This window comes from Herpailurus yagouaroundi, unplaced genomic scaffold, assembly GCF_014898765.1.
Source record: "Herpailurus yagouaroundi ecotype Mexico unplaced genomic scaffold, PumYag 159, whole genome shotgun sequence".
Taxonomy (NCBI): domain Eukaryota; kingdom Metazoa; phylum Chordata; class Mammalia; order Carnivora; family Felidae; genus Herpailurus; species Herpailurus yagouaroundi.
In genome coordinates this window covers 52,746,710-52,765,188 of record NW_024412400.1, presented here as the reverse complement: position 1 = coordinate 52,765,188, position 18,479 = coordinate 52,746,710, and the positions used below count along the sequence as shown (strand labels likewise).

At 36.6% G+C, this 18,479-nt stretch overlaps 1 long non-coding RNA gene across 1 annotated transcript in view; it reads left to right on the top strand.

Annotated features, from left to right (window-relative positions):
* The first annotated feature begins 766 nt into the window (after positions 1–766).
* The window catches only part of LOC121033908 (uncharacterized), a 29,196-nt gene continuing 11,483 nt past the window's right edge, over positions 767–18,479 (top strand). The window contains exon 1 of the long non-coding RNA XR_005792190.1: positions 767–882. This is a non-coding gene — a long non-coding RNA (uncharacterized LOC121033908). The remainder of the gene's footprint in view (positions 883–18,479) is intronic.

Sequence of the window (18,479 nt, the reverse complement as noted above, 5' to 3'; positions counted from 1 at the left end):
CAGAACCCATTATATGCAAAGTTGTAGAATACTGTATACAGGTATGCAGAATACATTATAATTATTTTTTATTCTGCAAGGTGAGTTCAGTCATCCCCCAGAGTTTTTTGTCATCTTCATCTTAATGAACCTGTTCATAGTGTAGTTTGCTTTGGTTAACAGAATTAGTAGATGCTATCTAACTATTAGTGTCAAGGTTCCCTAGATGGGCAAGATGCTGAAAAGCAATCTTTTCAGCATTCTGACTTAATAAAGCTTATTTCTCTCTAGGTGTGCTTTATGTTATAAATGATCCTTACTTTACATTTATAATTCAACACATTTGCCTCCACTGACCTGTGAAAAATATCTAAAATTAGATACATTTGAAATGTCAAAGCTTCATTTGACTCTGATTTGACCCACAAAATACTTTCTCCTAAGTCAAAGTAAGTATATAAGTATTATTTTACTTCACTTCTCCAGGGCTTTGGATTAGGTCTGGTCTCATGTCAGTTCCATTCCCTGACACCTACTACCTTCCCTTTCCCTGAGTAATCCAACTTTTAAGTTTCTATCAACAGGAAAATCCCAGAGATCCCAGTCAGCTCCTGCAAGGGAATACTTACTTCCAACAAGGAATTAAATAACTAACTAGCTTAGATAGATAGATAGATAGATAGATAGATAGATAGATAGAAAGAAAGAAGACAGACAGATAGGAGCCAAGCACTTTAAGAGATAGGCTCTTAATTCTAACTCTTCATGTTTTTACTTTTAGTACAAGTCTGAGTGTGTGAAGCCTAAGAAATCTTTTCTTTGTCCCAGGAATTTGTAGTTATTTTCAACATGGATATCTTCAGTTCCTTACAGGAAGAGTTTTCCCCTGCTACAAGGTCTGAGGTGAGAAAAGACCCAATGCCAGAGGGCGATAAGAACTGTTCGTCTGTGTCATTTTTATATACCAATTATGACTCATTATAATGTCAAACTACCAAAAAGATAGGTGGAACAGAGATAAAAGGAATAACTGCTTATGGAGTACAAAGGGAAAACAAAACTACTATGGAAGATATAGCTCCTCTTGGGGGGAGAGAAGGGGAAATAAATAACAAACAGTTCTATACTCTGTGATATATTATAAAATCATGATATTACTAATTCACTATTTTGTGCCTTATATAATGACAACCCTTGACATTTAACTTTCATGTTGCCAAACAGAGAAGGAGGTGTATGCAACTATAATTTGCACCTTAAAGATGGATCTATTACACAAAAAATATATAACAGTAACCAATTTGGGAGAGCTACTGTAATATATTTAACATTGCACACAAAAGAAGAAGTGGGTCATTTACATTAAGTATTCTTGAAGATTCAGTGGCCTGCATTCATTCTTTACGATAACATCACCATGTGGGTACCAAAACTACAATACACAAAAATCCACTCATCAATAAATTTCTCTTGTACACAGGATAAACAATTTAATAAATTAAAATTGGAAAAAGCCATGTTCTTCGATGAATCACTTTCATGAATACTACTCAGGCCTGATTTTTAATCAACCTCTCTACTTCCCAGTGCCCTTATCTGTACTCTGGGGACAATGATATTGTTCCATTTATTTCATAAAATTGTTATGATAAGAGAAATGATATGTAAGGTGATCAGTACAATGCCCAGTAAATTATAAATACTCAATTAGGAGGCTACTACAAAAAGCAATAATACTTGTTAATACTATCTTTACACCCAGGTTACTTATTTTCAATTTGATTTTTGTTTTGGTTTGTTATTTTGAGATATTTTTTATCATTATCTAAACTGTTACATGTAAACTGCCACAACATGGACACAAGCTACTCTTCACTCCAACTTTGACTGTTCACTTTTCCCATTTGGACCAGGCTCAGGCCAGGTCCAAGACCACCAGCTTGGACTAAAGCTGTGCCTGGTAAACCTGGCTGTGGCCAGGCTCCATTTTACAGGACTCAACTTTTATACTTGTGAATTCACTGTTATTCCATGGAAGGACTTTTGGTGTAGTGTTCTCCTTTTGGCCCTGAGGCACTTAGTTTGACATAACACATTCCCAACTCATTCTCACCTCATAGAAGCGGCTCAAATAGAGGGAAATCTTTCTGCTTCTAACCAGGGGCCCTAAAATTACCATCCTATGGTCATTCCTTTGAGTTAAGACACAGGAAGATTGCTACTCAAATCTGTTATTTGAAGAAACTTTGTCGAAGCATATTTATCAGATCAGATTAAGATATCCAGGAGGAAAACAAAGGAACAGTGATTCTCAATGGACACAGTTACTGTCCCTAAGGCATTTTGGAAATTTGTGATGATGTGATGGAAGAGGCATATGGCATTTATATAGGTACAGGTCAAAGATTCTAGAGTTCCTGCACTGCTCTAGAAAGAATTATCCTATGTTCCCCATGACTTTTGAATGCCCTACCAAACATACATGAAGATGAAAATCTTTTTTATAATTACTTGAGTTTGGAATCTAATTATATGTAACACAAAGTATTTTTTGACATGGCTGAACTCATGTTGAATTTTCCATGATGTGAAGATAAAAAGCCTCTGCACTGCAAAGGAAACAATCAACAAAACTAAAAGGCAACCGACAGAATGGGAAAAGATATTTGCAAATGACCATCGGACAAAGGGCTAGTATCCACAATCTATAAAGAACTCCCCAAACTCCACACCCAAAAGACAAATAATCCAGTGAATAAATGGGCAGAAGACACGAATAGACACTTTTCTAAAGAAGACATCCAGATGGCCAGCAGGCACAGGAAAAAATGCTCAAGGTCACTCCTCATCAGGGAAATACAAATCAAAACCACACTGAGATATCACTCACGCCAGTCAGAGTGGCTAAAATGAACAAATCAGGAGACTATAGATGCTGGAGAGGATGTGGAGAAACGGGAACCCTCTTGCACACTGTTGGTTGGAATGCAAACTGGTGCAGTCGCTCTGGAAAACAGTGTGGAGGCTCCTCAAAAACTTAAAAATAGATCTACCCTATGACCCAGCAATGGCACTGCTAGGAATTTACCCAAGGGATACAGGAGTGCTGACGCATAGGTGCACTTGTACCACAATGTTTATAGCAGCACTTTCAAGAATAGCCAAATTATGGCAAGAGCCTAAATGTCCATCAATTGACGAATGGATAAAGAAATTGTGGTTTATATATACAATGGAATACTGCTTGGCAATGAGAAAGCATGAAATATGGCCTTTTGTAGCAACGTGGATGAAACTGGAGAGTGTTATGCTAAGTGAAATAAGTCATACAGAGAAGACAGATACCATATGTTTTCACTCTTATGTGGATCCTGAGAAACTTAACAGAAGACCATGGGGGAAGGGAAGAGAAAAAAAAAAGTTAGAGAGGGAGGGAGCCAAACCATAAGAGACTCTTAAAAACTGAGAATAAACTGAGGGTTGATGGGGGGTGGAAGGGAGGAGAGGGTGGGTGATGGGCACTGAGGAGGGCACCTGTTGGGATGAGCACTGGGTGTTGTATGGAAACCAATTTGACAATAAATTTCATATTAAAAAAAAAAACAACAACAAAGGGGAAAAAAAAAAGAAATTTCCATGATGTAACTACTAGGCAGACTGAAAGAATGTTATACTTTTCTTTGTTCAAAGCTTTATTCAACACCACTGTTTACCATTTCAGATTACTTACCAAGGGCATTGTAATATAGGAATGTGAGTTGTTATGATACAATACACTTATATCTATCTGCATTTATAGCTATTTCATTCATGTGTATAAAATACATATATGTATATGAGTACATGTGCAACCTTAAAGATGTCAAATTATTACATACAAATGTATTTATTATAAGCATCTGTTATAACTGACTCCTTCATAATGTTCTCTATCATAGTTTTGCCTATGTTGTAACAAATAAAAATACTTTATTACAAATCACTTTCCTTTCATATCTCCCTTAAATTTGTGAGGAAAATATTTTTAAGAATTGTGTATACAGAGAAGTTATATTCCCTACAAATTTTATTTCAGGAAAGAAAAGGGGGTGCTACAGAATATTTATCATGGAAAGAGACTAGGAGGATACAGGGTTGAGAACCACAAACCTAGAAAGAAGTCACACTAGTCTTCTTTCCCCCATTATTAAGTCAAAAGTCACTGAGCACATTAAGTCTTTGTTCATTATAGGGAATAATTAAAATCATAGGCTTATGAAAAAAATAAAAATAAAAGCATGAGTTTATGGCTGTGTAGTACAGGTAAAGTTACTTTATTTCTGTGGACCATTGTTTCTTCATTTATAAAATAGGGATAATAATATACACTCATAGGGTTTTTACCAAAATTAAATGAATTATTATGTGTATAATATCTGCAAGAGTGCTTGGCATATAATTGTCAATATGTATTGGATATTATTTTTATTTGTTGTTAATATATGAGGCTTAGAATGTTCTCTCTGCTTTCTTACTAAAAAAAACCCACCAATCATATTAATGAGAATACTGATCATCAGAATGTGATCATCAGAATGTGAGAAATGCAGCGAAAGTTTCTTTTCCTAGAGAGGTAAGAACTTTAGGAAAACATACAATTGATGAAAGAGTGACATACATTTCTGATCAGTAGGGAAATCTGCATGGGACAGTGAAATGTCTAAGAAGTTTTAAGGGAACGGGGTGGGGGGCAACATCATCCTTTAATGCCATGTTTCATTTATTCTTCTTGATGTTCTTCCTTGATCTAGTTAGAGCTAATCATTCTTTTTATAATCCATTGTCCTTACCCATCATTTGTACAAGAACTGGGTTATATAATAGTTTGTCTGTATCTGTTCCTCCAGCTTGGCCATAAACTTCGACAGTAGATTATATTAAAGACTATTTTTGTCTCCCATAATGCCTGGGAAATTGTCAAACTATATGTACATTTATGATTCGGTCCAAGTTATGTTGCCATTTTAAATCAATGAGACTTTAAAAAAAAAAATTTTTTTTTTTAACGTTTATTTATTTTTGAGACAGAGAGAGACAGAGCATGAACGGGGGAGGGGCAGAGAGAGAGGGAGACACAGAATGTGAAGCAGGCTCCAGGCTCTGAGCCATCAGCCCAGAGCCCGACACGGGGCTCGAACTCATGGACCGCGAGATCCTGACCTGAGTTGAAGTCGGACGCTTAACTGACTGAGCCACCCAGGCGCCCCAAGTCAATGAGACTTTTAACTGGTCCTTTATTTTTCTACAAATGTCAAAAATCACTACACTTAAAAAAATTTTTTTTTTTGATGTTTATTTATTTTTGAGAGAGAGACACAGTACAAAAAGGGGAGGGGCAGAGAGGGAGACAGGGAATCTGAAACTGGCTCCAGGCTCTGGGCTGTCAGCACAGAGCCCTACGTGGGACCTGAACCCACGAATTGCAAGACAGTGACCTGAGTCGAAGTCAGATGCTCAACCGACGGAGCCACCCAGACGCCTGACATTACACTGTTTAAAGTGATTTCATCATGTCTAGAACTAATTTCTTAAAAATATAATAATTTATCTCCAGTTTTAATGAAAACCAGAGAGAAAATGAATCTACACAAGAAAAAATCACATTATATTAATGTTTATGAAAAACAACTATTTGAGTAAGTAAAAGAAACTTCAATAGCAGTCAGCTAATGTCTGATAAAGATCAACAAATATGATTATTAGGTAAATCTTCCCAATCTAGTTATTTATTTCACTGATTACTTCTTCATACTTATTTGGCATTAACTTTAAACACATTAAATGACTTTCTTAGTCTGACAAACTGATAGATAACATATCTGTGCATTCTTTTTATCATCATGGCTACTTTTAGTGTGTGTGTGTGCATGTATATATATTAATGTCTCTGAAACATTAGACATGTCTTATATAGATATGTCTTAATTACTTCTAGTGAGGACATACAGCCATCTAATTTTAAGAATCCTCATTTCACAAAACATACTATGCCTCAAATCAGTATTTTTTAAAGTGTATTTATTTTGAGAAGTAAATTTTACATTTATTTTATTTATTTTGAGAATACGAGCAGGGGAGGGGCAGAGAGAGACAGAATCCCAAGCAGGCTCTGTGCTGTCAGCACAGAGCCCAACGTGGGCTTGAATTCACAAACTGTTGAGATCACGACCTTAGCTGAGATCAAGATTCAGATGCTTATCCGACTGAACCACCCAGGCTCCCCAAGTTTTTAACCTACATTTTTAAGATACAAAGGGGAAAAAACCCAAATCCTCATCTTTATCCTTGGTTACATGCTTAAAGTTTTTCTTGACATTTTGTCTGGATTTAGAATACATGTAATACCAAAAGTTATAAGTATTTTCTACAATGAAAACAGATTAGCTTTTTCCCCTCCTTATTTCACAGTTTAAATAAAGACATTAAGGCATCCTGTCCAGTGACAAACTATGGAATTTTAAATGCAAACACTGTGGATCACCAGTGAATTTGGTATGGATGATTTATCCTTATACATTCTGGTTGGTTTATGTGTGTTTTTGATAAGCAAAGGAGTTACTTTAAGACTGATGCCACGGGGTGCCTGGGTGACTCAGCTGGTTAAGCATCTGATTCTTGGTTTCGACTCAAGTCATGATCTCACAGTTCCTGGGTTTGAGTCCCACATCAGGCTGACAGTGCAGAGCCTGCTTGGAATTCCTTGTCTCCTTCTCTCTGCCTCTCTCCTGCTGGCACTCTATCTTTCTCTCTCTCAAAATAAATAAATAAAGATAAAAAAAAAAAAGACCACTACCACTATTGTTTTATCACAGACTGTTTTCTATTTCTTACCAAACAAACTTCAGTATGCTGGTCCTTTTTAAAATTCCCAAATTGCTTGATCTGTATTCTAGGTCAAAAGTTAAAGTGATCCAGAACCCAACGCCACGGAAAAGACCCAAATATCAGTGGGAATCCTCTTTGAGTAGAAAGTTTTAAAATTGAATATGATTAAATGGCTTTTAATTGCCTGTAGTACTCAGAGAATGAGAGGTTTATCAGAGATAATCCTAATATTTTTATTTGAGACATGTAAGATGTAAATATTTCCCTAATTACTCAGAGGTCATATTTGTGTAATAATTCAGTTGATATACCCTAAACTGTCCTTAACAGATAATCTCAGGAGTTATAGAAATAATATACAAGGAAATTTTGCTTAATTCTAGAAATCTGTAACATATGATATATATAACTTAACAATGAATGTTCACTTTATGTACTTTAAAAGAAATACTCAATTGGGATAAGATATAGAAAGTTTAAAAAGCAAAGAGCCAAAATTTTCTTTTTCAAAGACCTCTGTGATTCACTAATTTAGACTCAGTATAATCTAGGATATAAGATTTCTATATTTCTTTTTTCTGATACTATTTTTAGAGAGAGCACTATAATTTATGATTTTATTTTATCCCAAAGCTACAAATATGACAATAAATTCTTGCAGTCTACCTTGCAGCCAGGACTAATATCATTTCTGCATACTTTCTCAATGTTGGTGTAAAACTAAACCAAACATTATTTTTCTTAATGAAAAACTCACCAACAAATGTATTTCATATGTGAGTTGGGTTATATTATATTTTGTTATAGAAACCAAGAAGTAATTATACTTCATGTGTTTTTTTCTCCCCCCACAAATGAAATGTTTCCTAGTTTACTGTTGTCTGTTCAAAATATTCATTTCATTTCATGTACTGCCCTGGGCAATGAAGTCATTATTTTCTATGACTTCACTATGATAGGTAATGAAATAATCTCTCTCTCTCTCTCTCTCTTTTTTTTTTTTTCTCCTTTGGTCTAGTAAACGTGACTGAAACTATGGTCTTTGGACAACTACATTGAAATAATTGATTAGGAAATTTAAGAATGAGTAATTTACAAAATAAGTAGCTCCAAATTTTTACATCATACACATATAGATATTGTAAATACTCCACCAAAGAAAGAACACTTTCACGGTAGGATGGGGGGCGCTAAGTGGGAAGAGGAAATATTCCTTCATCTCTTTTGTAAGCCTGCATTCTATAGGTAAAGAAAGGTTCGGGGAAATTAAATGCCTAGGCTATAATAACAATGAATATGCAGATGAACTAGGCCAATTTCCAATTTTGGGGAAAAAAAGCATAGGAGAGCTGGAACTAAAATCCCAATTCCTATAGTATTCCTAAAGTCAAAGAAAGAAGTTTGAATAAGGCCACAGTCATGAAAATGTGTTGATATTCTATTCACTGAATACAAAGCTTGATTGCTTAGTTATTTCTTTTAGGCTAGAACATTAATGAGAAGTAAATGACAGTAAGACAAGAAAATCACTCCAATACGGCAACATTTTTCAGTATATAAATATACACATATATTAAGCACATAATACCTGCCCCTGCCCCATAAGACAAATAAATGGAAAAGACATACAAAGGATTCACTCTACCACTACTACCACCTATATATTCAGCATAAATCTACCTGTTCTGATTTTTTTTAATCACACTCATCCTAAACTCTCACTTTTTTCTTTAGTAGATAATAATGTCAATATACATATCAGACGAAATACAGTAATAGGCACTTTGTAAGCTATAAAGGAGACCTATCTGGGGCGCCTGGGGGCTTGGTCGGTTAAGCGTCTGACTTCGGCTCAGGTCACGATCTCGCGGTCCGTGAGTTCGAGCCCCGCGTCGGGCTCTGTGCTGACAGCTCAGAGCCTGGAGCCTGTTTCAGATTCTGTCTCCCTCTCTCTCTGCCCCTCCCCTGTTCATGCTCTGTCTCTCTCTGTCTCAAAAATAAATAAACATTAAAAAAAAAAAAGACCTATCTGTGATTATTTATATGGTGCTTACAATTCCAGTTTTCAGTAATTTTCTATTTCTGTAATATTTTGAGGTATTAAAGCATTAGTATCTTTCCTGATGTTATACTCCTTTTCAATTATTTTTAAAAATGAAGTGTGATTTATGTTTTGACATGTTTCCAGAAAGTTATGTTTTGCATTAACCTCTAACAACAGAAAACAATTTGGCCACAGACATAACTCCTCTCCCCATCTCCATTTTTAAAACCCTTGCAAGGTATTACTATTTTAAGTCTCATTTCCCAGTTATTAGGTTATTGTATTACTAGTGAGCAGAGTAATTTGAGTACCCTCCAGAACCAATATGGATCCAATCTACTTCCAGAGGTCTCTGAAAAACTTACCTTAGAACTAAAGGGACATGAGATAGTTGGGGGTAGGGCTCCTTAGGCAGGATAGGTGTGTCTGGGGTGTCTGAGCTTGGGCTGCTATAACAAAATACCATAGGCTGAGTGACTTAAACAACAGAAATTTATTTTCTCACAGTCCTGGAGGCTAAAAGTCCAAGATTAAGATGCCACCTGGTCAGATTTTCGTGAGAGCTCTCTTCCTGCCTTGTAGACAGCTGTCTTTTCAGTTCTTCCAACATGAGGGTAGGGTAGGGTAGGGAGGGCAAGTTCACTGGTGTCTCTTCTTATCAAGGCACCAATCCCATCACAAAGGCCCCACCCTTGTTACCTCATCTAACTCCATCTCCCAAAGGCCATTTGCCACTCTTTTTCCAAATACCATTACATTGGGGATTAGGGATTCAATATAAGAACAGGAGGTGGCAAAGGCACCTTTTAGTACATAGCTAGGGGATAAAAAGAGGAAAACTCAGAAAGAGGCTGCAAGCCTGGTTCCAGCCCTTTCTGGATACTGACCACTTTTCTTCCTCTAGTACTAGATTTCCAATGCTCATCTCCCTTTTTTGTTGTCCCGGGTCAAACCTGCTTTCTTAGGGCCTGACTCCTTCTTCTTTAGGATTAATTTATTTCATTCAGGACCTTCTTCCCCAATCACCTCACAGGAAAAGGACAAAGGATGTAACCAAGAAATGTCCTTCACCAGCCCTGATCTTGTCTTAGGTGAAATGCATCTGAGGACACACTACAGATGAAAATATCAGTATTAAACTAGTATTTCAGAATTATACAGAATAGAAATGTACATATTGTTAATGCCATTTTGCTCTACTACTCAATTATTGTCTTTGTGCTACATTACTTATAAACACACAGCAGGCACTAAAAAATAATGTTAGTTCACTTTCCTCCCTCTTCTCTACTATATTCTGCTCCATTCCTTCAGACTATTTTGCCAAAGAGGCTCTTTGCTTTTTTGTTTTGTTTTCTAATGTTTATTTTTGAGAGAGACACAGTACGAGTGGGGAGGAGCAGAGAAAGAGGGAGACACAGAACATGAAGCAGGCTCCAGGCTCTGAGCTGTAAGCACAAAGCCCGACGCGGGGCTCAAACCCATGAACCATGAGATCATGATCTGAGCAGAAGTCGGACACTTAACTGACTGAGCCACCCAGGCACCCTTTGGATATCCTTTCTGTGGGACTAAAAAGCCGGTAGTAAATACTTACCTGTTGCTACTGATTCTTTTATCAACCTAACTGGTGGCTCTGCAGTGCATTCCAAACTAAACAGTAAATTTTCATGCATAAACTTAAAAGATATATTTAAGATATATCCTAAGATACAAGTTTAAAAACTTGATAAGAATATGCACTAAGTGTTAAAATATATGGAATGTGCTTAATGCAATGCTTTGCACATAGTATACACTCAATACATGTTAGTTTTATGAATGTCCTTTAAGGTAATCTTAAGTATTATATTTTTTTCTGTACTGATGAGAACTGGATTAATAAAGTGTATATCATTGCCCCATATCGAGAGAGAGAGAGAGAGAGAGAAATAGAACTGCAGAATCTCTTGCTCAAAATCTTCTGTTTGACTATTATAATGACTTCTCTAACATGCTTCTATTAGAGAATAGATCTAGCATATTAATTTCCAAAATGAGGTAAGAAGGTTATGTTCTACTTCATCACAAAACCTTTAACAAATGAAGAGAAGTTTAACTCAGTGTAACTCAGGTGTGCCCTCATATCTTGGCCATGAGTTACAAACAAACCCCTCTATGTCTGCCCTTTTGTTCAGATGATATATCAACTCAGAGGTCCTCAACTGCATAGTCAGAAAAGATTCCCATTTTTGGCAGGAAAACTTCTGACCTTTATCTCTGATGTCCTAGAACTTTAGTCTCATTAAAAACAGAGGAATCAAAGTAAGGCCTCGCTTGAGAGAAAAATCATTTCTAATTTTGGCTAATTTAAGGGCTTGTAGGAAAACAAAAAAAAATTATTTTCTCCTTGCTCTATGTTAGTCATTATGATTATATTCTGCTCTAAATTAAAGAATATAGGTGATGTGCCTAGCATATCTGGTGCTGGTTTCCCTAATTTTTCTAATAAAATCAGAATACGCACAAGAAAAAAATGGTGGATCACCACAATTTGCATAGTAAAAAGGAAATCAGAAAGATTTTCCTCTTTTTTCATGCTGCCTTTGTCTTCCCTACTTTAAGAGTCCTGTATGTCAATTTACTTCACAATAAAGACACAACCCTACATGTCTGGCCTCAGTTCATCAGATGGATTCTGATAAAGCCAGTGTTTCCAACTTTTAAAACCTACTCCCCACCCCACCCCAAATTAAACAACTCAGCCAGATTTGTGGTCCTTGGTTTCTTCATAATAGTATGTATAGTAGTCTTACAGTGTAGCCTCAGGCAGGAATCGCACTCAAGGCTCATGTAAACAGTGGTTTATAACACTTAGTAACTATTCTACTGAAGAGATTTTTAAAGGTGAAACACTTTCTATTCTAACTTTATAATGAAAATAAATTGGCTAAACAGGGATTTGCTTTACTGGCAAAACTAAAACATATTAAATAAGCAAAAATTACATATACTTTTAAAATATTTAAAATTACTAAAACTTGTTTTCAATTTATTTAATTTTTAATTTTTTATTTTTAATGTTTATTTATTTTTGAGACAGAGACAGAGCATGAATGGGGGAGGGGCAGAGAGAGAGGGATACACAGAATCCGAAGCAGGCTCCAGGCTCCGAGCTGTCAGCAAAGAGCCCGACATGGGGCTCGAACTCACAGACTGTGAGATCATGACCTGAGCTGAAGTCGGACACTTAACCGACTGAGCCCCCCAGGCACCCCAAACTTGTTTTCAATTAAAACAAAACATGGGGGCGCCTGGGTGGTGCAGTCGGTTAAGCGTCCGATTTCAGCCAGGTCATGATCTCACAGTCCGTGAGTTCGAGCCCCGCATCGGGCTCTGGGCTGATGGCTCAGAGCCTGGAGCCTGTTTCCGATTCTGTGTCTCCCTCTCTCTCTGCCCCTCCCCCGTTCATGCCCTGTCTCTCTCTGTCCCAAAAATAAATAAACGTTGGAAAAAACAAAAAAAAAAAACAAAAAAAAAACAAAAAAAAAACAAAAAACAAAAAAACCCCAAAACATGAGAAATTCATATATTATATTTCTATTTTAATTTCTTTCTTAATAAATGCATAAGTTCTAGTTAAAAAAATCTGCTAATGGCTCATTACTCTGAAAGAAAAAGATGATGTCCACAAAGTTACAAGATGCTTAATTGCTTCAAAAAAGCATCTTTCTAAAGCATATACTGTATATACTTTCAGAAATATAGAATTCCTTTAAAAACTTTTTCACTGAATACCTTGTAATCATCTCTAAATCTAATGGGACATAAGCGCATTTCATCAGAGATGAAATTCTTCAATGACTGCTAAAATGAGAATCAAAAAATTATTATAATCTAGTAGTTTGGCTTGCAGCAAGCATTAATCAGAAGTCATAATAAATCCACATGCTTCTTTAGACAGCACATTAGTCAAACAGTTTTCTATGATAACGACATTGACTAATGGGCTCTGAGTTAGAAGGGTCAATCATAAACTCATCAAATGCTTCATTTAATTTCTTAATTTGGACAAACACAATTTGTTTATGGGAAAGATATCAGGTGTTCGTGAATGAATAATGGCTATGAAACCAAACTCCATTAATCAGCTCATGATTACAAATGACTTAGAGATTGTTTATTCTAATTTCATTCATTTGGGTCAACAAAGAAAACATGAGCAAATGAAACCATTTGAAAAAAAATGGCACACTTATTTCTCCATATTTAATAAGGCAATGATAAATACTCTTTCAATAACTATATCAAAAGGATTTTATTACTCAGGTTGATACCATTCCTTTTATAACTGAGTTGTTAATGCCTGTGATTTACAAGGAGACCAGGTTAAAAAAAAAAAACAACACCACCACCACCAAAATAGTACATTCCTAAAAGCTACTAAAGTTACACTCATTTTATTACTTCACTCTGATTCCTCAGGCAGAGGTAGTTATTCCTATGTTTCCACTGCACTTTGTAACTTTGCCTGACACATAGTAGGGCCTCAAATATTTGAAAAACAGATGAATATATTATGCATGTTGTTAAGTATTTGTCTGCAGAATTCTGTCCTATACTAAACTTTGAGCTCCAAGTGGGCAGAAACAGTATCTTAGAAGGGAATTTTTTATTTCCATTGCCTAGAAGACCTGGCATAATTTTTTTTTCAAATAAATTCTAAGGAAAAATATTCTATCATGTGAAACTGATTAAGTAAACTTAGTGACAGTAAAATATGGACTGCTCCACATTATTTTGAAAGTACCCAAGAACAATCAACTAAAGAACAGGCAAATGTCACTGCTAAGACATCAATTTGCCTTCACCTTCTCTTTTCTTTTTCTACTGTCACTAAATGGCATGTAGGGCAACAGGGCTTCTAGCTGGACTATCCAGGACTACTGATTGTTTCAGCAGCCATCAGGTGCTGTGCTGGATAAGCCTGATTTGCCCTCCTGGTCTGCTCTGTGACCACCAGCACATCCTGAGCTGGACCATGCTCTTGGTGGGTTGCATCAGACAGGTTGCCTATGCCCTTCAGCTAAAGTTTGGATTTAGCAAACAGAAGACACTGAAAGATCAATTACAGGGCAAGAGGAAAGAGAGGGTAGGGTCTTTTTTCTGCTGGCCTGGGGTTTGACAGTGGCTGCCTTTCTCTTCTACAGGACCAATTTGTGTTGGGATAGCTCTTTCTCATGACAAACTCTCTTCCCTTCCTTTCCCTTCCATTCTTTAATGTTTATTTTTGAGAGAGAGAGAGAGAGAGAGAGAATTCCAAGTAGGGTCCAGGCTCTGAGCTGTCAGTGCACATCTTGATGTGGGGCTTGCACTCACAAACTGCGTGATAATGACCTGAACCGAAGTGGGACACTTAACCGACTGTGCCGCCCAGGTGCCCCTCTCTCCCTTCTTCTTATTAAACTTAGGGGTGGTAAAGACTCACATGTATTGCCAGGCCAGGAATCTTGATGTTTTCCTTATACTTGCCTTACCCTTTTAATAGTCCCTTCATTTTATTATCCGCTTATGCCTTTGAGTGTGCCATTTATTTCCTACTACCGTCCTAAGCTGTATACTTGTTCATCTTTGGGCTCCCAATTCCCTCCCAAGCAACCTGGAGGTCTGAGGCAGTCTCTATAATCTGTACTCCATTAGCTGAATACTGGCTTGTGGTTTGTTTTGGTTTTGGTTTTGGTCTCAGCATGCTGATCCCTACCTCCATGTCTTAGGAAATGTAGATTTTGCTTTAGGTAACTCCATGGTAAGTATTCCAAAGGTCCATTTTGTAACTGGACCCTTAATCATGCCCCACTGATGGGGAATAAAGTTTCTTGATACTTTACTCCTCATTCTATATCTGATCCTGTCATTTCAGCTTAGTTTGACCTGTTTTGTCTAGATTACAGAAAATAAAAGAATTATTTTCACTAATATAAAATAAAATTCCTATAAGTAGAAGTCTATAATGAGTAGGCTACTTCACTAAAAACAAACAAACAAACACTAGTACAGGAGTGTTTGGGTGGCTTGGTCGGTTAAGCATCTGACTTCAGCTCAGGTCATGATCTTATGGTCTGTGACTTCGAGCTCCGCGACAGACTCTGTGCGGATGGCTCAGAGCCTGGAGCCTGATTTGGATTCTGTGTCTCCGTCTCTCTCTGCTCCTCCTCTGCTCATGCTCTCTCTTTCTTTCTTAAAAATAAATGAACATTAAAAAAAAACTTAAAAAACCACTAGTACAAAAATAAATCACTTCTAAACAAAATACAGAAGATATAATTTATTACCTCTTTTATTTATATGTTAATTTTAATAATATATTTTATTTCACCCAATATATCCAATGTGTTTTAATTTCAATGTTGTCAGTATAAAAATTACTAACAAAATATTTTACTTTTTCTTTATACTAAATTTTCAAAATCTGGGGTGTATATTACACTTACAGGACATCTTCATTCATTCTAACCATATTCCAAGAGCTCAATAGTACATAAGTTGAACAGTACAATGACCTCTTTTATTTAAAAGCAATTAATCCTCCCTGGGGTGCCTAGGTGGTTCAGTCGGTTAAGCATCCCACTTAGGCACAGGTCATGATCTCCAGTTCGTCAGTTCAAGCCCCACCTCCAGCTCTGTGCTGACAGCTCAGAGCCTCAAGCCTGGAGCCAGCTTTAAGATTTTGTGTCTCCCTCTCTCTCTGCTCCTCCCCACCTCACACACTCTCTCAAAAATAAACATTAAAAAAAATTTAAAACCAATTAATCCTTCTTAGTTATGAAACACTTTACATAGAATTTCTTTCTAATACTAAATATACTATAAGAAAGGCTATACTATGTGCCTGCATCTCTGCGGAATGAATTTCATTAACTCTCTAGAGCTAACCTATTAAACTTCCAACATGTAAATTACTTGTTTGTGATTGAGATCTTATAAACTTATATACTGCCTTTAAAGTTTTCCCTCTTTTTTTTTTTATCATTATTTTACATCCCAGTTAGTGAACAGTGTAATAATGACTTCAGGAATAGAATTTAGTGATTCATCTCATCCAAACAAGTGTCCTCCTTAATGTCCCTTGCCCATTTAGCTCATCCCCCCACCCAAAACCCTTCCAGCAACACCCAGTTTGTTCTGTGTATTTAAGAGTCTCTATGGTTTGTCCCCCTCCCCATTTTTATATTACTTTTGCTTCCCTTCCTTTATGTTCATCTGTTTTGTATCTTAAATGCCACACATGAGTGAAATCATATGATACTTGTCTTTCTCTCACTTATTTTGCTTAGCATAATATACTCTAGTTCCACCCACATTGCTGCAAATGGTAAGATTTCATTCTTTTTGATCGCTGAGTAACATTCATTGTGTGTGTGTGTGCGCGCGCATGTATATACACATATATATACACATATATACATATACATCTTCTTTATCCATTCATCCATCGATGGACGTTTGGGCTCTTTCCATATTTTGGCTATTGTCGATAGCACTGCTATAAACACTGGGGTGCATGTGCCCTTTCACAACAGCACTCCTGTATCCTTTGGAAAAATACCTAGTAGTGCAATTGCTGGGTTGTAAGTCTGTTCTATTTTTAATTTTTTGAGGAACCTCCACACTGTCTTCCAAAGTGGTTGCACCAGCTTGCAGTCCCACCAGCAGTGCAAAAGGGTTCCTCTTTCTCCGCATCCTCTTCAACATCTGTTGTTGCCTGAGTTGTTAATGTTAGCCATTCTGACAGGTGTGAGGTGGTATCTCATGGTGATTTTGACTTGTACTTCCCTGATGATGAGTGATGTGGAGCATTTTTTCATGTGTCAGTTGGCCATCTGGATGTCTTCTTTGGAGAAGTGCCTATTCATGTCTTTGCCCATTTCTTCACTAGATTATTTGTTTTTTGGGTGTTGAGTTTGATAAGTTCTTTATACATTTTGGATACTAACCCTTTATCTGATATGTCATTTGCAAATATCTTCTCCCATTCCATCGGTTGCCTTTTAGTTTTGCTGATTGTTTCCTTTGCTGTGCAGAAGTTTTTTCTTTTGATGAGATCCTAACAGTTCATTTTTGCTTTTGTTTCCCTTGCCTCCAGAGACGTGTTGAATAAGAAGTTGCTGTGGCCGAGGTCAAAGAGATTTTTGCCTGCTTTCTCCTCCAGGATTTTTGATGGCTTCCTGTCTTTCATTTAGGACTTTCATCCATTTTGAGTTTATTTTTGTGTATGGTGTAAGAAAGTGGTCCAGGTTCATTTTTTTGCATGTTGGTGTCCAGTTTTCCCAGCACCATTTGCTGAAAAGACTGTCTTTATTCCATTGGATATTGTTTCCTACTTTGTCAAAGATTAGTTGGCCATACATTTGTGGACCCACTAAGTCCACTTCTGGGTTCTCTATTCTGTACCATTGATCTAAGTGACTGTTTTTGTGCCAGTGCCATGCTGTCTTGATGATTACAGCTTTGTAACAGAGCTTGAAGTCCAGAATTGTGATGCTTCCAACTTTGGTTTCCTTTTTCAGGATTGCTTTGGCTTTTTGGGGTCTTTTCTGGCTCCATACAAATTTTAGGATTCTTTGTTCTAGCTCTGTGAAGAATGCTGGTGTTATTTATTCTCCTCCTTGTCACAGTTTGGCAGATATTTTCCCATGGCTTTTTCTATGCATTTTATACACACACACACACACACACACACACACATGCACGCACGCATTATGAGAAATATATACATGTCAACATCTTATACTTCTGTTTCTGCATGGTGCTTTTTTTCCCTCAGTGATTTCTTTGACATCTTTCTTTATTAGTCAACACATATAGCATTTTGCTTGATATCCAGGACTTCTAAGAGTATTGCCAACTTTCTTTACCCTTCCTTTGACAACTTACAGCATTATTATAAATATCAAAACATCAAGTAAAGTTTGGGACGTAAAACAGCAATTTCCTTAAGAAATCATGTACAGAGATAATTGCCAGTCAGTAAACTCATAGTCTAATAGTTTTTGAGAACCTCTGTCTGCTGTTTATAACTTGTCTGTCTTCCTTGTCAGGAATTATATGGGTTACTTGGGTACTTTCTGCTATTATTTCTAATTTACCGTAGCTAATCTGATAAAGGTTTAAAAACTAGATATCCAGAATAAATGAGGCACCCAAATCAGCAAAGAAAAGGAAGCATTTTTAACAAATGCTTCTGGAACTGATAAGCTCTTTGCAAAGAAGAAAAAAAAAAAGAATTTGTCTTTAGCATCAGCACTAAATTGCAGAAAAATTCAAGAGTTAATGATAGAATATTCATAAAAATATAAAAACAATGACCAAGAGAAAATATTGAATATTTATTTGATAGCTGAAAGAGAAAGGCTTTTGTGGAGTAAAGAACTTGGCCTTATCCAAAGAGAGACCTATCTTTGTCTTTAGTACCTGGAAGTCCAGAGTGATTTAAGTGTCCTCATCATTTATGGTGGGTCTCTCAAATGAAGTCTGATATATATTCATGAAGTGATGAAGGGTAGAGTCAGCTACTCCCAATAGTATTAGCATCGGGATTGGCCAGGCCACACCA